The following is a 14,647-nucleotide window of genomic DNA, read 5'->3' on the forward strand; positions in this document are numbered from 1 at the left end:
CTTGCGAGATTTGAACTCAGGACCTTCAGTGTGTAAGGCCTGAATCTTAACCACTGCTCCATCATGGTATATACTTTCTATGGTGTCTTACACGGGTGCAGTACGTTAGTCCGACAGCGCATTCCTCCGACAGCGCAGCGCTCCGACGTTTCAATACTAAACCCGAACCAAACCCGCACCCTAACCCTAACCGCACGCGGATGCCACATAGTCGGAGAAAAGGTCTGTCGGATTATCGCATGCCCCCCGTTGTGTTACACACTGTTCAGTGAAAGATCAGATAAAGGTGCAAGAGTCAGGTATTTGTTGGAAACCTGTCCTGGTTGGATTTGAACCGGTAACCTTCTGGTTGCAGGTCCTGTATCTAAACCACTGCGCCACAGAGGTTCTGACTTGCTTTGTTAACTTAGCCTACAAAGCTTTGTACCCTTTTCCCTTTAAATATCCATTGCCATTGACAATGCATTAGGCGCTTAAAGTTAAATATTTAAAAAACTACAAATTATTTCAAAGTAAAACATCTCAAGGATGCATGTCCACAGTAAGGGGGGATTTTTGAACTGTGAATGGAGTTTCTAGGTGAAAGTGTTTTTTTGAGGTCCCAAAACCTTCCATCCGCCTCCATTCTAAATCTCTGAACTTTTAAAGGAGTACAATTCTAAAACTATGCAACATTTCAAAGATTCCTTTTCAGGCAAACATGTCCAGAGTAAGATGAACATTTTAAAGTAGTAATGAGGTTACTAGGCGTAAGTATGTAGTTGTAAGCCTGCCTTTAAATGTCCATTGCCGCATCGACAATGAATGGGGCGCTTAAAGTTAAATATCTCCAAAACTACAAATGATTTCAAAAGAAAAAATCTCAAGCATGCATGTCCACAGTAAGGTGGAATTTTTGAACTGTGAATGGAGTTTCTAGGTGAACGTGTTTTTTTGAGGTCCCTATACCCCAACCCTAACCTTCCATCCGCCTCCATTCTAAATCTCTGAACTTTTAAAGGAGTACAATTCTAAAACTATGCAACATTTCAAAGATTCCTTTTCAGGCAAACATGTCCAGAGTAAGATGAACATTTTAAAGTATGAATGAGGTTACTAGGCGTAAGTATGTAGTTGTAAGCCTGCCTTTAAATGTCCATTGCCGCATCGACAATGAATGGGGCGCTTAAAGTTAAATATCTCCAAAACTACAAATGATTTCAAAAGAAAAAATCTCAAGCATGCATGTCCACAGTAAGGTGGAATTTTTGAACTGTGAATGGAGTTTTTAGGTGAACGTGTTTTTTTGAGGTCCCAAATTCGTCCATCGACCTCCATTATAAATCTCTGAACTTTTAAAGGAGTACAATTCTAAAACTATTAAACATTTCAAAGATTCCCTTTCAGGCAAACATGTCCACAGTAAGATGAACATTTTAAAGTTTGAATGGGGTTTCTATTCTATATATGACATTTTGAATCATTACAGTCAGTTCACCTTCTTTTGGGTCTTGAGTCGAACCAATTACTCCCGCGGAGACATCAAATTTCTCTTTTGGGCCTTGAGTCTTGGGACTCATGGCCCAAAAGAGAAATTTGATGTCTCCGCGGGAGTAATTGGTTCGACTCAAGACTCTTTTGGGTCTTGAGTCTTGGGAAAGAAAAAAAAGTGTGCCAGTTGGATTTGAACCAGGAATCTTCTGGTTGCAAGTCCTGTATCTAAACCACTGCACCACAGAGGTCCTTACATGTTCTGTTGACTTGCGTGGAAATTGTCTGAAAGATTATATAAAGGTAAAAGCCCCAGGTAAAAGTTAGAAAGATGTCCTTGCGAGATTTGAACTCAGGACCTTCAGTGTGTAAGGCCTGAATCTTAACCACTGCTCCATCATGGTACATACTTTCTATGGTGTCTTACACGTGTGCAGTACGTTAGTCCGACAGCGCATTCCTCCGACAGCGCAGCGCTCCGACGTTTCAATACTAAACCCGAACCAAACCCGCACCCTAACCCTAACCGCACGCGGATGCCACATAGTCGGAGAAAAGGTCTGTCGGATTATCGCATGCCCCCCGTTGTGTTACACACTGTTCAGTGAAAGATCAGATAAAGGTGCAAGAGTCAGGTATTTGTTGGAAACCTGTCCTGGTTGGATTTGAACCGGTAACCTTCTGGTTGCAGGTCCTGTATCTAAACCACTGCGCCACAGAGGTTCTGACTTGCTTTGTTAACTTAGCCTACAAAGCTTTGTACCCTTTTCCCTTTAAATATCCATTGCCATTGACAATGCATTAGGCGCTTAAAGTTAAATATTTAAAAAACTACAAATTATTTCAAAGTAAAACATCTCAAGGATGCATGTCCACAGTAAGGGGGGATTTTTGAACTGTGAATGGAGTTTCTAGGTGAAAGTGTTTTTTTGAGGTCCCAAAACCTTCCATCCGCCTCCATTCTAAATCTCTGAACTTTTAAAGGAGTACAATTCTAAAACTATGCAACATTTCAAAGATTCCTTTTCAGGCAAACATGTCCAGAGTAAGATGAACATTTTAAAGTAGTAATGAGGTTACTAGGCGTAAGTATGTAGTTGTAAGCCTGCCTTTAAATGTCCATTGCCGCATCGACAATGAATGGGGCGCTTAAAGTTAAATATCTCCAAAACTACAAATGATTTCAAAAGAAAAAATCTCAAGCATGCATGTCCACAGTAAGGTGGAATTTTTGAACTGTGAATGGAGTTTCTAGGTGAACGTGTTTTTTTGAGGTCCCTATACCCCAACCCTAACCTTCCATCCGCCTCCATTCTAAATCTCTGAACTTTTAAAGGAGTACAATTCTAAAACTATGCAACATTTCAAAGATTCCTTTTCAGGCAAACATGTCCAGAGTAAGATGAACATTTTAAAGTATGAATGAGGTTACTAGGCGTAAGTATGTAGTTGTAAGCCTGCCTTTAAATGTCCATTGCCGCATCGACAATGAATGGGGCGCTTAAAGTTAAATATCTCCAAAACTACAAATGATTTCAAAAGAAAAAATCTCAAGCATGCATGTCCACAGTAAGGTGGAATTTTTGAACTGTGAATGGAGTTTTTAGGTGAACGTGTTTTTTTGAGGTCCCAAATTCGTCCATCGACCTCCATTATAAATCTCTGAACTTTTAAAGGAGTACAATTCTAAAACTATTAAACATTTCAAAGATTCCCTTTCAGGCAAACATGTCCACAGTAAGATGAACATTTTAAAGTTTGAATGGGGTTTCTATTCTATATATGACATTTTGAATCATTACAGTCAGTTCACCTTCTTTTGGGTCTTGAGTCGAACCAATTACTCCCGCGGAGACATCAAATTTCTCTTTTGGGCCTTGAGTCTTGGGACTCATGGCCCAAAAGAGAAATTTGATGTCTCCGCGGGAGTAATTGGTTCGACTCAAGACTCTTTTGGGTCTTGAGTCTTGGGAAAGAAAAAAAAGTGTGCCAGTTGGATTTGAACCAGGAATCTTCTGGTTGCAAGTCCTGTATCTAAACCACTGCACCACAGAGGTCCTTACATGTTCTGTTGACTTGCGTGGAATTTGTCTGAAAGATTATATAAAGGTAAAAGCCCCAGGTAAAAGTTAGAAAGATGTCCTTGCGAGATTTGAACTCAGGACCTTCAGTGTGTAAGGCCTGAATCTTAACCACTGCTCCATCATGGTACATACTTTCTATGGTGTCTTACACGTGTGCAGTACGTTAGTCCGACAGCGCATTCCTCCGACAGCGCAGCGCTCCGACGTTTCAATACTAAACCCGAACCAAACCCGCACCCTAACCCTAACCGCACGCGGATGCCACATAGTCGGAGAAAAGGTCTGTCGGATTATCGCATGCCTCCCGTCTTACACACTGTTCAGTGAAAGATCAGATAAAGGTGCAAGAGTCAGGTATTTGTTGGAAACCTGTCCTGGTTGGATTTGAACCGGTAACCTTCTAGTTGCAGGTCCTGTATCTAAACCACTGCACCACAGAGGTTCTGACTTGCTTTGTTAACTTAGCCTACAAAGCTTTGTACCCTTTTCCCTTTAAATATCCATTGCCATTGACAATGCATTAGGCGCTTAAAGTTAAATATTTAAAAAACTACAAATGATTTCAAAGTAAAACATCTCAAGGATGCATGTCCACAGTAAGGGGGAATTTTTGAACTGTGAATGGAGTTTCTAGGTGAAAGTGTTTTTTTGAGGTCCCAAAACCTTCCATCCGCCTCCATTCTAAATCTCTGAACTTTTAAAGGAGTACAATTCTAAAACTATGCAACATTTCAAAGATTCCTTTTCAGGCAAACATGTCCAGAGTAAGATGAACATTTTAAAGTATGAATGAGGTTACTAGGCGTAAGTATGTAGTTGTAAGCCTGCCTTTAAATGTCCATTGCCGCATCGACAATGAATGGGGCGCTTAAAGTTAAATATCTCCAAAACTACAAATGATTTCAAAAGAAAAAATCTCAAGCATGCATGTCCACAGTAAGGTGGATTTTTTTAACTGTGAATGGAGTTTCTAGGTGAGCGTGTTTTTTTGAGGTCCCTATACCCTAACCCTTACCTTCCATCCGCCTCCATTCTAAATCTCTGAACTTTTAAAGGAGTACAATTCTAAAACTATGCAACATTTCAAAGATTCCTTTTCAGGCAAACATGTCCAGAGTAAGATGAACATTTTAAAGTATGAATGAGGTTACTAGGCGTAAGTATGTAGTTGTAAGCCTGCCTTTAAATGTCCATTGCCGCATCGACAATGAATGGGGCGCTTAAAGTTAAATATATCCAAAACTACAAATGATTTCAAAAGAAAAAATCTCAAGCATGCATGTCCACAGTAAGGTGGAATTTTTTAACTGTGAATGGAGTTTCTAGGTGAACGTGTTTTTTTTAGGTCCCTATACCCCAACCCTAACCTTCCATCCGCCTCCATTCTAAATCTCTGAACTTTTAAAGGAGTACAATTCTAAAACTATGCAACATTTCAAAGATTCCTTTTCAGGCAAACATGTCCAGAGTAAGATGAACATTTTAAAGTATGAATGAGGTTACTAGGCGTAAGTATGTAGTTGTAAGCCTGCCTTTAAATGTCCATTGCCGCATCGACAATGAATGGGGCGCTTAAAGTTAAATATCTCCAAAACTACAAATGATTTCAAAAGAAAAAATCTCAAGCATGCATGTCCACAGTAAGGTGGAATTTTTGAACTGTGAATGGAGTTTCTAGGTGAACGTGTTTTTTTGAGGTCCCTATACCCTAACCCTTACCTTCCATCCGCCTCCATTCTAAATCTCTGAACTTTTAAAGGAGTACAATTCTAAAACTATGCAACATTTCAAAGATTCCTTTTCAGGCAAACATGTCCAGAGTAAGATGAACATTTTAAAGTATGAATGAGGTTACTAGGCGTAAGTATGTAGTTGTAAGCCTGCCTTTAAATGTCCATTGCCGCATCGACAATGAATGGGGCGCTTAAAGTTAAATATCTCCAAAACTACAAATGATTTCAAAAGAAAAAATCTCAAGCATGCATGTCCACAGTAAGGTGGAATTTCTGAACTGTGAATGGAGTTTTTAGGTGAACGTGTTTTTTTGAGGTCCCAAATTCGTCCATCGACCTCCATTATAAATCTCTGAACTTTTAAAGGAGTACAATTCTAAAACTATTAAACATTTCAAAGATTCCCTTTCAGGCAAACATGTCCACAGTAAGATGAACATTTTAAAGTTTGAATGGGGTTTCTATTCTATATATGACATTTTGAATCATTACAGTCAGTTCACCTTCTTTTGGGTCTTGAGTCGAACCAATTACTCCCGCGGAGACATCAAATTTCTCTTTTGGGCCTTGAGTCTTGGGACTCATGGCCCAAAAGAGAAATTTGATGTCTCCGCGGGAGTAATTGGTTCGACTCAAGACTCTTTTGGGTCTTGAGTCTTGGGAAAGAAAAAAAAGTGTGCCAGTTGGATTTGAACCAGGAATCTTCTGGTTGCAAGTCCTGTATCTAAACCACTGCACCACAGAGGTCCTTACATGTTCTGTTGACTTGCGTGGAATTTGTCTGAAAGATTATATAAAGGTAAAAGCCCCAGGTAAAAGTTAGAAAGATGTCCTTGCGAGATTTGAACTCAGGACCTTCAGTGTGTAAGGCCTGAATCTTAACCACTGCTCCATCATGGTACATACTTTCTATGGTGTCTTACACGGGTGCAGTACGTTAGTCCGACAGCGCATTCCTCCGACAGCGCAGCGCTCCGACGTTTCAATACTAAACCCGAACCAAACCCGCACCCTAACCCTAACCGCACGCGGATGCCACATAGTCGGAGAAAAGGTCTGTCGGATTATCGCATGCCTCCCGTCTTACACACTGTTCAGTGAAAGATCAGATAAAGGTGCAAGAGTCAGGTATTTGTTGGAAACCTGTCCTGGTTGGATTTGAACCGGTAACCTTCTAGTTGCAGGTCCTGTATCTAAACCACTGCACCACAGAGGTTCTGACTTGCTTTGTTAACTTAGCCTACAAAGCTTTGTACCCTTTTCCCTTTAAATATCCATTGCCATTGACAATGCATTAGGCGCTTAAAGTTAAATATTTAAAAAACTACAAATGATTTCAAAGTAAAACATCTCAAGGATGCATGTCCACAGTAAGGGGGAATTTTTGAACTGTGAATGGAGTTTCTAGGTGAAAGTGTTTTTTTGAGGTCCCAAAACCTTCCATCCGCCTCCATTCTAAATCTCTGAACTTTTAAAGGAGTACAATTCTAAAACTATGCAACATTTCAAAGATTCCTTTTCAGGCAAACATGTCCAGAGTAAGATGAACATTTTAAAGTATGAATGAGGTTACTAGGCGTAAGTATGTAGTTGTAAGCCTGCCTTTAAATGTCCATTGCCGCATCGACAATGAATGGGGCGCTTAAAGTTAAATATCTCCAAAACTACAAATGATTTCAAAAGAAAAAATCTCAAGCATGCATGTCCACAGTAAGGTGGATTTTTTTAACTGTGAATGGAGTTTCTAGGTGAGCGTGTTTTTTTGAGGTCCCTATACCCTAACCCTTACCTTCCATCCGCCTCCATTCTAAATCTCTGAACTTTTAAAGGAGTACAATTCTAAAACTATGCAACATTTCAAAGATTCCTTTTCAGGCAAACATGTCCAGAGTAAGATGAACATTTTAAAGTATGAATGAGGTTACTAGGCGTAAGTATGTAGTTGTAAGCCTGCCTTTAAATGTCCATTGCCGCATCGACAATGAATGGGGCGCTTAAAGTTAAATATATCCAAAACTACAAATGATTTCAAAAGAAAAAATCTCAAGCATGCATGTCCACAGTAAGGTGGAATTTTTTAACTGTGAATGGAGTTTCTAGGTGAACGTGTTTTTTTTAGGTCCCTATACCCCAACCCTAACCTTCCATCCGCCTCCATTCTAAATCTCTGAACTTTTAAAGGAGTACAATTCTAAAACTATGCAACATTTCAAAGATTCCTTTTCAGGCAAACATGTCCAGAGTAAGATGAACATTTTAAAGTATGAATGAGGTTACTAGGCGTAAGTATGTAGTTGTAAGCCTGCCTTTAAATGTCCATTGCCGCATCGACAATGAATGGGGCGCTTAAAGTTAAATATCTCCAAAACTACAAATGATTTCAAAAGAAAAAATCTCAAGCATGCATGTCCACAGTAAGGTGGAATTTTTGAACTGTGAATGGAGTTTCTAGGTGAACGTGTTTTTTTGAGGTCCCTATACCCTAACCCTTACCTTCCATCCGCCTCCATTCTAAATCTCTGAACTTTTAAAGGAGTACAATTCTAAAACTATGCAACATTTCAAAGATTCCTTTTCAGGCAAACATGTCCAGAGTAAGATGAACATTTTAAAGTATGAATGAGGTTACTAGGCGTAAGTATGTAGTTGTAAGCCTGCCTTTAAATGTCCATTGCCGCATCGACAATGAATGGGGCGCTTAAAGTTAAATATCTCCAAAACTACAAATGATTTCAAAAGAAAAAATCTCAAGCATGCATGTCCACAGTAAGGTGGAATTTCTGAACTGTGAATGGAGTTTTTAGGTGAACGTGTTTTTTTGAGGTCCCAAATTCGTCCATCGACCTCCATTATAAATCTCTGAACTTTTAAAGGAGTACAATTCTAAAACTATTAAACATTTCAAAGATTCCCTTTCAGGCAAACATGTCCACAGTAAGATGAACATTTTAAAGTTTGAATGGGGTTTCTATTCTATATATGACATTTTGAATCATTACAGTCAGTTCACCTTCTTTTGGGTCTTGAGTCGAACCAATTACTCCCGCGGAGACATCAAATTTCTCTTTTGGGCCTTGAGTCTTGGGACTCATGGCCCAAAAGAGAAATTTGATGTCTCCGCGGGAGTAATTGGTTCGACTCAAGACTCTTTTGGGTCTTGAGTCTTGGGAAAGAAAAAAAAGTGTGCCAGTTGGATTTGAACCAGGAATCTTCTGGTTGCAAGTCCTGTATCTAAACCACTGCACCACAGAGGTCCTTACATGTTCTGTTGACTTGCGTGGAATTTGTCTGAAAGATTATATAAAGGTAAAAGCCCCAGGTAAAAGTTAGAAAGATGTCCTTGCGAGATTTGAACTCAGGACCTTCAGTGTGTAAGGCCTGAATCTTAACCACTGCTCCATCATGGTACATACTTTCTATGGTGTCTTACACGGGTGCAGTACGTTAGTCCGACAGCGCATTCCTCCGACAGCGCAGCGCTCCGACGTTTCAATACTAAACCCGAACCAAACCCGCACCCTAACCCTAACCGCACGCGGATGCCACATAGTCGGAGAAAAGGTCTGTCGGATTATCGCATGCCTCCCGTCTTACACACTGTTCAGTGAAAGATCAGATAAAGGTGCAAGAGTCAGGTATTTGTTGGAAACCTGTCCTGGTTGGATTTGAACCGGTAACCTTCTAGTTGCAGGTCCTGTATCTAAACCACTGCACCACAGAGGTTCTGACTTGCTTTGTTAACTTAGCCTACAAAGCTTTGTACCCTTTTCCCTTTAAATATCCATTGCCATTGACAATGCATTAGGCGCTTAAAGTTAAATATTTAAAAAACTACAAATGATTTCAAAGTAAAACATCTCAAGGATGCATGTCCACAGTAAGGGGGAATTTTTGAACTGTGAATGGAGTTTCTAGGTGAAAGTGTTTTTTTGAGGTCCCAAAACCTTCCATCCGCCTCCATTCTAAATCTCTGAACTTTTAAAGGAGTACAATTCTAAAACTATGCAACATTTCAAAGATTCCTTTTCAGGCAAACATGTCCAGAGTAAGATGAACATTTTAAAGTATGAATGAGGTTACTAGGCGTAAGTATGTAGTTGTAAGCCTGCCTTTAAATGTCCATTGCCGCATCGACAATGAATGGGGCGCTTAAAGTTAAATATCTCCAAAACTACAAATGATTTCAAAAGAAAAAATCTCAAGCATGCATGTCCACAGTAAGGTGGAATTTTTTAACTGTGAATGGAGTTTCTAGGTGAGCGTGTTTTTTTGAGGTCCCTATACCCCAACCCTAACCTTCCATCCGCCTCCATTCTAAATCTCTGAACTTTTAAAGGAGTACAATTCTAAAACTATGCAACATTTCAAAGATTCCTTTTCAGGCAAACATGTCCAGAGTAAGATGAACATTTTAAAGTATGAATGAGGTTACTAGGCGTAAGTATGTAGTTGTAAGCCTGCCTTTAAATGTCCATTGCCGCATCGACAATGAATGGGGCGCTTAAAGTTAAATATCTCCAAAACTACAAATGATTTCAAAAGAAAAAATCTCAAGCATGCATGTCCACAGTAAGGTGGAATTTTTTAACTGTGAATGGAGTTTTTAGGTGAACATGTTTTTTTGAGGTCCCAAATTCGTCCATCGACCTCCATTCTAAATCTCTGAACTTTTAAAGGAGTACAATTCTAAAACTATTAAACATTTCAAAGATTCCCTTTCAGGCAAACATGTCCACAGTAAGATGAACATTTTAAAGTTTGAATGGGGTTTCTATTCTATATATGACATTTTGAATCATTACAGTCAGTTCACCTTCTTTTGGGTCTTGAGTCGAACCAATTACTCCCGCGGAGACATCAAATTTCTCTTTTGGGCCTTGAGTCTTGGGACTCATGGCCCAAAAGAGAAATTTGATGTCTCCGCGGGAGTAATTGGTTCGACTCAAGACTCTTTTGGGTCTTGAGTCTTGGGAAAGAAAAAAAAGTGTGCCAGTTGGATTTGAACCATGAATCTTCTGGTTGCAAGTCCTGTATCTAAACCACTGCACCACAGAGGTCCTTACATGTTCTGTTGACTTGCGTGGGATTTGTCTGAAAGATTATATAAAGGTAAAAGCCCCAGGTAAAAGTTAGAAAAATGTCCTTGCGAGATTTAAACTCAGGACCTTCAGTGTGTAAGGCCTGAATCTTAACCACTGCTCCATCATGGTACATACTTTCTATGGTGTCTTACACGGGTGCAGTACGTTAGTCCGACAGCGCATTCCTCCGACAGCGCAGCGCTCCGACGTTTCAATACTAAACCCGAACCAAACCCGCACCCTAACCCTAACCGCACGCGGATGCCACATAGTCGGAGAAAAGGTCTGTCGGATTATCGCATGCCTCCCGTCTTACACACTGTTCAGTGAAAGATCAGATAAAGGTGCAAGAGTCAGGTATTTGTTGGAAACCTGTCCTGGTTGGATTTGAACCGGTAACCTTCTAGTTGCAGGTCCTGTATCTAAACCACTGCACCACAGAGGTTTTGACTTGCTTAGTTAACTTAGCCTACAAAGCTTTGTACCCTTTTCCCTTTAAATATCCATTGCCATTGACAATGCATTAGGCGCTTAAAGTTAAATATTTAAAAAACTACAAATTATTTCAAAGTAAAACATCTCAAGGATGCATGTCCACAGTAAGGGGGAATTTTTGAACTGTGAATGGAGTTTCTAGGTGAAAGTGTTTTTTTGAGGTCCCAAAACCTTCCATCCGCCTCCATTCTAAATCTCTGAACTTTTAAAGGAGTACAATTCTAAAACTATGCAACATTTCAAAGATTCCTTTTCAGGCAAACATGTCCAGAGTAAGATGAACATTTTAAAGTATGAATGAGGTTACTAGGCGTAAGTATGTAGTTGTAAGCCTGCCTTTAAATGTCCATTGCCGCATCGACAATGAATGGGGCGCTTAAAGTTAAATATCTCCAAAACTACAAATGATTTCAAAAGAAAAAATCTCAAGCATGCATGTCCACAGTAAGGTGGAATTTTTGAACTGTGAATGGAGTTTCTAGGTGAACGTGTTTTTTTGAGGTCCCAAATTCGTCCATCGACCTCCATTCTAAATCTCTGAACTTTTAAAGGAGTACAATTCTAAAACTATTAAACATTTCAAAGATTCCTTTTCAGGCAAACATGTCCAGAGTAAGATGAACATTTTAAAGTATGAATGAGGTTACTAGGCGTAAGTATGTAGTTGTAAGCCTGCCTTTAAATGTCCATTGCCGCATCGACAATGAATGGGGCGCTTAAAGTTAAATATCTCCAAAACTACAAATTATTTCAAAAGAAAAAATCTCAAGCATGCATGTCCACAGTAAGGTGGAATTTTTGAACTGTGAATGGAGTTTCTAGGTGAACGTGTTTTTTTGAGGTCCCTATACCCTAACCCTAACCTTCCATCCGCCTCCATTCTAAATCTCTGAACTTTTAAAGGAGTACAATTCTAAAACTATGCAACATTTCAAAGATTCCTTTTCAGGCAAACATGTCCAGAGTAAGATGAACATTTAATGTTTTTTTTATTGTATGAATGAGGTTACTAGGCGTAAGTATGTAGTTGTAAGCCTGCCTTTAGGGTTAGGGTTAGGGTTAATTTTACCGAAACGAAAATTACCAATCAACTCTAAATTGCCTGAAACGTACTCCTAACAGGTTTTTGGGGGGACGATTTTGGCCTCCACAATTAGGGATTTTTTCGGATTTAACTTTCGTTTCGGTAGTGACAAACTGTCGTTTCGGTAGTGACACAATGGTGAAAAAAAAATGCACTAAGTCCAGAGCTCGATGAATGTTAGGGACCAAAAAAATCGTCACTACAAAGTACTACCAATCAACTCTAAATTGCCTGAAACGTACTCCTAAGAGGTTTTTGGGGGGACGATTTTGGCCTCCACACTTAGTGATTTTTTCGGATTTAACTTTCGTTTCGGTAGTGACCAACTTTCGTTTCGGTAGTGACACAATGGTGAAATGTACTAAGTCCAGAGCTCGATGAATGTAAGGGACCAAAAAAAACGTCACTACAAAGTACTACCAATCAACTCTAAATTGCCTGAAACGTACTCCTAACAGGTTTTGGGGGGGACGATTTTGGCCTCCACACTTAGTGATTTTTTCGGATTTAACTTTCGTTTCGGTAGTGACCAACTTTCGTTTCGGTAGTGACACAATGGTGAAATGTACTAAGTCCAGAGCTCGATGAATGTTAGGGACAAAAAAAATCGTCACTACAAAGTACTACCAATCAACTCTAAATTGCCTGAAACGTACTCCTAACAGGTTTTTGGGGGGACGATTTTGGCATCCACACTTAGTGTTTTTTTCGGATTTAACTTTCGTTTCGGTAGTGACCAACTTTCGTTTCGGTAGTGACACAATGGTGAAATGTACTAAGTCCACCCATGTGTCACGTGAAGCTTGACCAATCACTTTGTTGACGGGTCTGACCAATCAGAACGTTGACGGACCCGTCTGACCAATCAGAACGTTGACGGGTCTGACCAATCAGAACGTTGACGGTGAACACGGACAAAGTCAGGTATAGAGCAGGATCCGTTCTATACCTAAAGGTATAGAGAGGCTAGCGCCGCTAAAAATCTTAACTTTGAACATTCAGTGGATTCTCTGTGGTCTGGGGTTTTCTGAATAATTGGGGTGAAAAGTAATCTGAGCTTGGCCCTTGGGCAGTGAATTCACAGGCCATTAATCCCGCCCACTCTCCTCCTCGCCCCTCCCCTACCCTATCCTTTCCTTTGGGGGGGGGCAGAGGCGATGATTGACAGGCAAAATCCCTCAACAGCGACACACAAGCAGGCAAAGATTTATTTTTTCATTGCAGTTGAAAAGGCTTTAGAAATGTGAGAGAAAAACACCTGCCATGGATCAATGGAGTGGAATTTTTTGTTAAAACTTTTTATACACGTTTAAAGGGCCATGGCAAAGACTTTTAATGTGTGGTAAAACTGAACGTCATGAAACCTTTAACAATGTACAGATACAGAGTGCACAGCGTGTACATAGAGAAAGGCTGGCACACCTGGCTGCCCAGAGAGGACAGGCTGCGCGCTTACTGCTGTCAAGGAGTGGTGGATACAGAGCTTCACTTCTTCGTCATTGACCCATGTACTTAATATGGAGTGCTGGCCAGTCTATGACGTCAGTCGTGTCATATTGATATCCTCCGTATGTAGGGATTGGCAAATCTTTTGGTTTTTGGACAACCACCGATCTGACCGACTTACCACTCGACACAAGTATGCCAGGCTCGCTTGGAATGTCCACTGGTTGGTGTCTGCGATGTCCCCACAGTAAAATCCTCTGTCTTAATTTATCCATGTGTGTAATTTATCTCACTGTCTGTAACCAAAGGGACCCTATGGTTCCATTTGTAAACTAGAGTTAAATGAACTCTGAGGATTTTACTGTGCACTCTCTCTGTGGCACATCAGCTTGTCAGTGGTCAAATCTCTTGTATATTTTTCTTATGAATGAAACTGTCCAGCTACAGACATGACAGAAGATCACAATGGATCTTTCATCAAAGTGCATGTTTCAGATGGTCTTCCCACTTCTGTTTGTAAAGAGAAGAAAACACATGTGGGCGAGGCATCTTAAAAATGTTCTTTTTTGTGGACAGGCTGGCTACACAGTCATTAGGTGGAGGCTTGATCATATTGACAGGACAAATATGTGAGCCTTCTGATGAGTTCCCATTGTGGGCAAGTCGGAATTTGAATCTGAAGGCAAATTGCAGTAAAATAGCTAGGTTGGGTGGGTGTGTATGCATGCCTATGTACCAGTGTGTGTGTGTGTGTGTGTGTGTGTGTGTGTGTGTGTGTGTGTGTGTGTGTGTGTGTGTGTGTGTGTGTGTGTGTGTGTGTGTGTGTGTGTGTGTGTGTGTGTGTGTGTGTGTGTGTGTGTGTGTGTGTGTGCGTGCGTGCGCGTGCGTGCGTGTGCGTGCGCGCGCGCATGTGTGCTTGTGTCGGTGTGTCGGTGTGTGAAAGTGTGTGCGTGTGCGTGTGACACCCAGCCCTGAGGCAACAAACACAGAACAGAGCGGCTCATCAAAAGCCTGAACCCTGAACAATCAACTCTCTCACTGTCTGCTTGCCGACACCACTTTGTTTCTCTTCTCTCCTCTCCTCTTCTCTTCTCTTCTCTTCTCTTCTCTTCTCTCTCCTTTCATTTTGTCCCCCTGCAATTTACTGGGTAATTATTCTATTGTGTAAACAGCTATTACTGTGGCCAAATGCTGGCAACCCTCAAAGCGCCTTCCTGTCACAATGCTCTATCCTTTTGTCAAAGCCGCAGCTCT

Source organism: Gymnoscopelus microlampas, assembly GCF_963454915.1.
Source record: "Gymnoscopelus microlampas genome assembly, chromosome: 9".
In the NCBI taxonomy this organism is placed as follows: domain Eukaryota; kingdom Metazoa; phylum Chordata; class Actinopteri; order Myctophiformes; family Myctophidae; genus Gymnoscopelus; species Gymnoscopelus microlampas.